The sequence below is a fragment of the Mandrillus leucophaeus genome, unplaced genomic scaffold, assembly GCF_000951045.1.
Source record: "Mandrillus leucophaeus isolate KB7577 unplaced genomic scaffold, Mleu.le_1.0 Scaffold114, whole genome shotgun sequence".
NCBI lineage: Eukaryota > Metazoa > Chordata > Mammalia > Primates > Cercopithecidae > Mandrillus > Mandrillus leucophaeus.
In genome coordinates this window covers 4,877,531-4,886,086 of record NW_012099654.1, presented here as the reverse complement: position 1 = coordinate 4,886,086, position 8,556 = coordinate 4,877,531, and the positions used below count along the sequence as shown (strand labels likewise).

The 8,556-nt window shown below is 40.5% G+C and overlaps 1 protein-coding gene and 1 pseudogene across 1 annotated transcript in view; one reads left to right on the top strand and one right to left on the bottom strand.

The window, feature by feature from the left end:
- Nucleotides 1–8,556, top strand: part of ARHGEF28 (Rho guanine nucleotide exchange factor (GEF) 28) — a 328,572-nt gene that overhangs the window by 187,668 nt on the left and 132,348 nt on the right. The gene's annotated exons all lie outside the window — the stretch shown is intronic.
- On the bottom strand, nucleotides 7,901–8,211 carry LOC105551459 (annotated as a pseudogene).

Sequence of the window (8,556 nt, the reverse complement as noted above, 5' to 3'; positions counted from 1 at the left end):
ATCTGGGAGATGTCCTCTGAGAATAAAATAATCTGTGTACAGCTTTCAGATGTGTTTCAGCTTGGGATAGATTCATCACTCATTTTTAGCTGTTAAATAATAAGTGTAAGACTAGTTTTCTGTTTACATGTGATGATACATGTAACATGTTTTCATTGATGCTTTCCAAGGTTGTTTTTCTAGTTCACAAAAATAAATATTAGTGTAGCATATATGTAATTTTTTAAAAACCCACCTGACTTTATCTTTTTCAGTGTGTCAAAAGCCTGGTGGTTCAACAGAATGAACATGAAGACCAGCACAGCCTAGATTTGGGTATGTTCTGAAATAACGCTTTTACCTATACTCATAGTGATATCCCAGATCCAGGTTTAGAATGGACAAGAAGCAAGTACATTTTAACATAAAATATTCCTTCCTGGGAACCTTATCTATTTCCTGAAACCCATCCAGATAAATTTTATTTGTAGGATCATTTGGAATACCATGACTCTAGAGGTTGAGACTCCGTTTACAATCTAAAAAACAAGGCAATCAAAGCTTTTCATGAACAGTTTTACTCTGAGCCAGAAGCTGGCTTTGGACTTGTCATATGTTCCCTTGTTATTCCTAGGAACTAGGCACTACCAGCCTCAGGTTCAGGTGAAGCCATTGAACCACTGGTGGAGAGTAGACGGTGGAACTGAGACTCATAACGTCATTCCACCTGGCCCTAGAATCTCCAGGTTTACCAATATCCCATTTTGATGCCCAGTGGGGTCCCTTTGGAACTGAGCCTGTGTGACCTACCCTGCTGAGCTCAAGAAAAGACCAGATGCTTGTTCTGGGATTTGAGTCTGATGTGAGTGTCCTTTCAGAGGAACCAGGTGTTCCTCCACCCTTGGCAAGGTGGACGTATTTCCTCCCTTGGACCTGGGAATTCTCATCTGCTTACAATATTCTATTTCACAACTCCCTGAGGACTCCTTCCTAAATCTTCTACCAGGCACTCTCTATTTCTTCAAGGCTAATTTGGGCCCCAGCCCTACCTCTTGAGTTACTTAGAGGTGAATAGAGCATCATGAAGCTGATGGGGTGTTTGAAGACATAGGCTGAGCAATCAGCAGAGGCTGAGTTTGGGCACCTGGATGGTCTGTGAAGACCTCTGGGGCTGACAAGTGAGAGGCAGATGAGCACGAACCATCCCAGTTGGTTTCCTCTGGTTCTGTAAAGCTGAGGCAGCTCACACACCTGGAAAGGCACACACGGGCAGGACAGTCTTAGAAGTTGCAAGGGGTGAGGTGTTGCTGATGGTGGTGACTGAGGGCTCAAGCTGATGTGAAATCAGGAAAAACTAAATCAATGCTCAGAGTGAGATTAATGAAGAAGGTGGATGACCCACAGGGTCACCGTGAGCCTACACGTGCCTGGGGCTGGCTCCCTGGAGGCCGGGGGAGTGCGGTTCGTATGCTGCGCCGACACACGGCAGAGCAGTTACAAGCATTCAGAAATCATGCTGTGTAGAGCAGAGCAAGGAGGAAGCACCCACGGTGTTGGCTGACGGTGTTGCTAGTAGCTTGGCCACATGCCAGAGGTGGTTTCCAGGATCTTGCTGCACACGGCTCTACTGAAATTGGAACAGAAATTTAGACCCACACTAAGCGATATACACGTCCTCCATATTTTTGCTATTTAAGGTAAGAGTAATGATTTACTTACAGAAGAGGGGAAGAGGAAGGCAAAAAGAAAGCAAACATCTCTGTATAGGTGGCTGTCGTGGGTCACTGATGTCAGGGCCATAGCTGTTACTCACACACACAGGATGTCTCAGCTACAGATTGCATCATGCTCCTGGGAATGTTAGCTTTGAAGAATGTTTACTAAGACGAATTGCTGGGGGAGGAAGGTAGGCTACTAAAAGTATTAAACATTGAGATGATCTTAATTTCAGGTTTTAAAAACTCACTCTAGTTTCAAACTTGTATATTTGTGAGCAAGAAGACACATGCTGTGGAAATTGTAGCAGTTTGGCCTCGTCTGAGTGTTTTGTCAGTAACATCATGAAGTCTGTGAAGGACTTGAGAAAGACAAATGAGCACAACTTTAATCCAGTGATTTATGAAAAGGACTGTGATGAGTGTTTGTTGTGCTGGCATTTTCTTTTTGGTTCATTTAAACTTTTTGAATTAATAAAGTAACCTGAGTTTTTGCAAAGGAAATTATAACAGATTTTCAAAGAACCTGAGACAGAGAAGGGGACAGCAAGCTGTGAGCAATAGTCAGATGGTCAGACACGGTCTGGAATAGGAAACGGCTTGCCCTGGAGGCTACTTCAACACTCTTTTTTTGTTATTTCTTATGTGTTATTTTTTATTTTTTGAGATGGAGTTTTGCTCTGTTAGCCAGGCTGGCATGCAGTGGCACCATCTTGGCTCACTGCAACTTCTGCCTCCTGGGTTCAAGCAATTTCCCTGCCTCAGCCTCCCGAGTAGTTGGGATTACAGGCGCCCATCACCATGTGCAGGTAATTTTTGTATTGTTAGTGGAGTTGGGGTTTCACCTTCAAACTCCTGACCTCAAGTGATCTGCCCGCCTCGGCCTCCCAAAGTGCTGGGATTACAGTCATGAGCCACCCCGCCTGGCCTCTTTTGATATTTTATAAGTGCTTTATTCTGCCCAGTCTCAGGAAATGTTGATAAATAGCGTGGGATAAACACATGATAAATGCTGATAAATAGATGTGTAAGTCTTTGCTGACTTGTATTATTCAGAATTGTGTGGTGTGGGTGGGGGCTTCATCAGTGACACAAGCACTGCTCCAGTGATGCCCTCTGTGCTGATGGACACATTCTCTCGCTGTTCTATCCAGTGTAGTAGCCTGTGGCCACCTACGTCTGTTGAGCATGTGACTTGTGACTGAGGAATCGGATTTTTAATTATCTAATTTTGTTGTATTGGACAGGGCAGAACAGAGTAAGTTCCCTTTGTGGTGGTGTTTTCTTTCTCCTTCTGGAAGTGTTTTATGTGTTTATTGTTTTCTATTTTTTTAAGTTTTCGTGGTACATAGGAGGTGTATATATTTGTAGGGTATGTGAGATGTTTTGGTACAGGTGTGCAATATGAAATAAGCACATCATGGGGAAAGGAGTATCCATCCCCTCAAGCATGTATCTTTTGAGTTTACAAACAATCCAATTACACTCTTTAAAATGTATAGATTAAATTATTTTTGAGTATAGTTACCCTATTGTGCTATCAAATAGTAGGTCTTATTCATCCTTTCTATTTTTTTTTTGTACCCATCCTTTGTAATGTTTTATTGACCTTTCAGGACATCCAGAATTACACTTACCATTAGTTTACACACTGAAAATCGTGGTTGGCGAAATGTCTTGGGTGTGTAACAACTGGCAAGCTCATCCAAGCCAGTGCCTCAGAACTACCTCCGCAAGGAGCTGACATTTATGTCAAATGCGGGAATTATGGCCCCATTCTCTGCAGATGCTGTAAGGGGTCGGCATTTTGTCGAAGGGGAGAATCATCAGTTGAAGGGCTAAGATCTGCTTCTGTTGCTGTCACAGTGCAGAGTGGGACTCCTTCATATTCTAGGCAGATCAGATGGGGAAAGATGGCAAAGCATTTGAAGGAAACAGAAGAATAGAAGGTAGATGAAATGAAATGGGTCAATACCAAAAATAAGAAACAGAGGGTCCACTTGGCTCAAGTAAATGGCACTAAATGTGATTAAGAAATAGGATATGGCTGGGCGTGGTGGCTTATGCCTGGAATCCCAGCAGTTTGGGAGGTCAAGGTGGGAGGATCACTTGAGGTCAGGAGTTTGAGACCAGGCTGGCCAACATGGTGAAACCCTGTTTCTACTAAAAATACCAAAATTAGCCAGGTGTGGTGGTGCATGCCTGCAGTCCAGCTACTTGGGAGGCTGAGGCAGGAGAATGACTTGAACCCGGGAGGCAGAGGTTGCAGTGAGCCGAGATCGTACCATTCATTGTACTCCAGCCTGGGCGACAGAGCAATTCCATCTCAAAAAGAAATAAGAACTGCTTAAAGTTTTGATCCTATTTCTTAATCATATTTAATGCCATTTACTTGAGCCAAATGGACCCTTTGGGCAGCAGCAAGTGTTGTACCAAAAGGAGAAGGGGAGTGAACATCTTGCAGGAACAAGCGGACAGCCTGTGGGAAATGGAGTAGATGGGGAGTCTCAGCTGTAAAACTGGAATCCCAATTGCAAACAAAGATGCATAAACGATCACTGAATCAGCAAAGCTGCGAATGGCTTGATTAGACACTGTCTTGCAAACTCTACTTTTAAGAGGTTGAATCTGAAAAAATAAAGCTGCATGGCTTTGGTTAGAAATTAAGATACTCAGTTAAAAGTTAAGTTCCTCCTTGAGGACTGTGAAACCATAGTGCCAGTGTCTCAGGGGAATTACAGAAGCTCCTGGAACATGATGCTCCTGTTCTTTCATCAAATAATATGTCAAAGTGTGAGTGAGGTTGTGGGTGACAGACCAGATGTGGTGACACTCATACTGAAGCTGATTTTCCTGCAATTATTTATCACTCATGGTCTGCATTAGATTAAAGAGGACATGAAATCTATTTGGCCAAAGCTGAGTATCTTCTGACTATTTGGATGGAAAAAATGAAGGGTTGGTGAAACTGACATGTCAAAACAAGAACTATGTGAGCATGTTTTAACTTTCCCTATGAGGGAAGGTGATAGGGAGATAGAGACACTCCCTATAGGTGATAAGAGACAAGAGGATAGCATTGGTTGGCATCCTCCTTTCTGCTTGGAGAGTCTCAGTACTTTGAAGCTCTAGGCATGAAGCACTGCCTCATCTACTGTTCCAGGTCTGGCTGGTAGAGAGGGCTTGGTGCAAGTGCCAGAGAAGAGCATAATATCTTGCAAAGTAAGCCTCTTGGAAAAAATTATCTTAGTCTTCTATAATTATAGAAATAATAAATGTTCACAATAGAAAAATTGGGAATTTTAGAAAGAATAGAAAAAGAAATCCCTATAATTTCCTCATCCAAAGGCAGTTACTATTAAATTTGGGTATATTTCCTACAAGCATTTTTTCTTATGCATGCATTTCTTTTTTACGTAGCTGTGATCGTGAAAACAAGATAATTCATGTCCTGTGTTACTCATTTGACATATTCCATAAGTAAGCTCCATTTTAGAAAGTAACAAAATGATGCTGTACATTTGTTTTTGTTTGTTTATGTTTTTATAAAGCATGTGGATTACGTTAATAAGAAGAAAGGGAAAATGTTGTAGATCCTCTGCACAAGTACTTATTTCCCTCCAAACCCCCTTTTTATAATACATATTGTTGATTTTATAGAGTGACCTGATCAATGTACATGCACGGGCTCAAATCACAGCTATTCTTTAATACTTTGGGCTACTTCATTGCTATTATTGCTTGTTACTAGTATGTAAGATGAGGAAAAGAAAACCTTTTGGTGGGTATTGGGACTGGGAGGGTGGGCATTGGGGACAGATGAACCAAAGCTGGGTATGGAAGGAAACCTGACTTCATACCAAAAAACAAAACAAAAAAGAAAGAAAAAACCATCTAGAGGCCAGTTGGGAAGAGAAGGAAGCAGAAACAGACAGAAACAAACAATAGGATATGAGGTTCAGGTTTCTTTACCAAAAAAACACAGACCTTTCATGACTGTAGACAAGACTGAGAGAGAAACAAAGCCTCCCCACCCTGAAAGTCCCCCGAAAGGAAAAACATCAGGAAAAGGAAACTGGTAGGAAATGATTGGAAGAACCAAAGAAACAGTCCTTCTAAACAGAATGTTAGGTGGTGTATAATACAGGTTTTCAGGTTCTCCATTTGTGGGCATATCTGGGAGAGTCCAGTCGTATATGTGCTAGTGGTGAGCTGGTGGGAGATGGTGTAGTCAGTAGTGCTGGTTTGGCAAACAACCAGATAATAGAACTAATTAGGTTAGTTTCTCTTCTTATATTAACCAAAAGTTCTTATATTAACTAAAAGTGCTATTATAAAATAGCACTTGTAAGTTGCCTGTGGAAAATAATGTTTTGAGATGTTTTTAAAGAGGCTCTTAAGCATGGCATCTTAGGATCTGTGACCCCTGTGAGTGGAAGCTGACCCTCTTGGCTGTTATTTAATAACACACGTATATCTAGACTGAAACCTTAAGAATGTTTCATGAAACATGGGAGCAGGAGGACCTTAGCAGAACTCTTCTGAAAAATATGTTTTCAATCCTAATTTTTGGCAGATCTCTCTCTATGTACCAGGCTACAGAGTTTCTGTAGAGACCTTTCTTTTTTTCTTTTCTCTTTTTTTGGGGAATTGAGGAGTTATCTCTTTACCACAAACTAAAGCTTCCCAGTGAATCATTTTGAAGTAAAGGGGCTGGAGACAGTGAAATATCCCAAGAAGACCACTGGGAAGGCATAGTTATTTGTATAAATTCCAACTCAAATTTTATTCTTTTTGTTCACTTCAAGGAAATTTTCTCATTATGGTTGTTGAGGTTTCAAAACCAAGGTTGAGAATCATGGTCAGAGATCCCTGAGGGAGCTCAGCAGTGCTGAAATCACCCCTAACATAGTGGGTTTTCAGTATTTTTGGGAATTAGAGAAATGGAGTTCTACTTTTATCTCAACTGATTACAGAAAGTATTAATGAAAGTCCATGTGTATTAGTTCACAGATTTTCAATGATTATCACCAGTGAGATCACAGATGTGTGGGAAATGGGAAAACTTTGGGGGAAAAAGTGGTGAAAAAATTTCCTAATCACTTCAACTTATAAGATGATTAAACCTTTAAAAGTTAATTATTTTTGAACATTAAGAAAAATCACGTGACTGTAATTTGCTGTCACAGGGTCATTTGTTGGACTTTGAAGTGTACAGAATGGGATGAAGAGAGTGGGTTGATGTTTACACTAATGTCTTAAGGGCATTATGAGGATACCTGATGCTTGGCATTAGTACTAACCTACTGTTAGTACATTCTAAATTACCTTTTTCTTTCATTTTACAAGCCAACTTTTTGAAGTGTAACAAGGGAGGGAAAAATGGCAGTACTTTCTCTGAACTCTAAATTTTCCTTCTCCAAAATGAGATTCTTGACCCCAAATAAACCAGCTTAGTGACTGAGCAAATTTCATGTATTCTATTCCTAAAGACTCCTTTAGTTTGATATTTCAATCAAATGATTAGATTATAAACTTCAAACAAGTAGAAACTCTTAAGAAAACAACAACAAATCTACAAAACATGAAACGAATGAAAAATATGAAATATATTCTGGAAATGATATCTATAAAGTTTGTTTTATAAAAAGTTAAAATAATACCGCTGAGGGATTTCTTCCCCTTTTCTTGTGTTGAAACACTTCAGAATACCCATGTATACAGGCATTTACAAAAAAAAAAAAAATTATATTTACAAAGGGATCATTGGCCAGCAGGCTTGATTGCAGTGTAAGAGTGAGTGTGTGTGAGTGTGTATGTGTCTGTGTGTGTGTGTGTGTAGGCTTGTTTTACACTGATTATCCAGTGGCTAATTCCCTGGAAGGGACTTTAGGGCAATTAAGATTCTGGTTAGCTTTCATGCCAGGCAGCATAAGTTCTAACCATTTATTGGTACAATTTGCTTTACCTTTTAGCGTGGCTAATTTAAATGACATTTTAATGAAACGTGGCCCCTTACTTGAAGCATGGGCAAGAAAGCCAACAGAATTTATTCCTTTTCCCCTGCAACATCACCAAATAATTGATTTGGAATCAGAATTTAAAGAACATTTGACAGTTATGAAATGGGTACTTACTCTGATACTTCTGATTAGTTGTGCAACAAATTCACGAAAAATTACCAGATTAATTTTTACTTTATTTCTTCAGGACTGGGGTTTTTCGATGGTTTCAAATTTAGGGTCTTCAAATTTGAAATTAGATAACATATTCCTGTCTGCTTTAAGCTTTAGAAGCTCACTCTCCAGCTCTTGCTGGTGCTCTGGGCCAGTATCAGCAGGTCCTCCAGATGCCTGTTGCTTAGATTTGTATTCCCTAATCTTGTCCATGAAGAGTTTCTGGATGGGATCAAGTTCCTTGTTAAATGCCACTGTGTAACACCAATGTGCCTCTGCAAATGGAGTGAGACTACTGATTGAATGACAGAGGAGAACCTGAAAATCCTCTGAAGAATCATGGTGACTCTGTGTGCCTGAGCCACCACCTCTGCCACTGCTGTCAGAATCTATTCTTTACATTATGAGGCTTCACTGAAGATGTGCTGCTCAAGTATAGGGAGAAGTGGTACAATCAGAGGTCAAATAGGAGACCCACTAGGAAGCAGTCTGTTGATTCTTCATAGTATTTAAAATAACAGAAAATCAGAATAAAGAGTTAAGTTGGGCTGGGTGCAGTGCCTCATGCCTGTAATCTCAGCACTTTGGGAGGCCAAGGTGGGAGGATCACCTGAGCTCACAAGTTCAAGACCAACCTGGGCAACATAGCGAGACCCTGTCTCTACAAAAATTTTAAAAAATTAGCC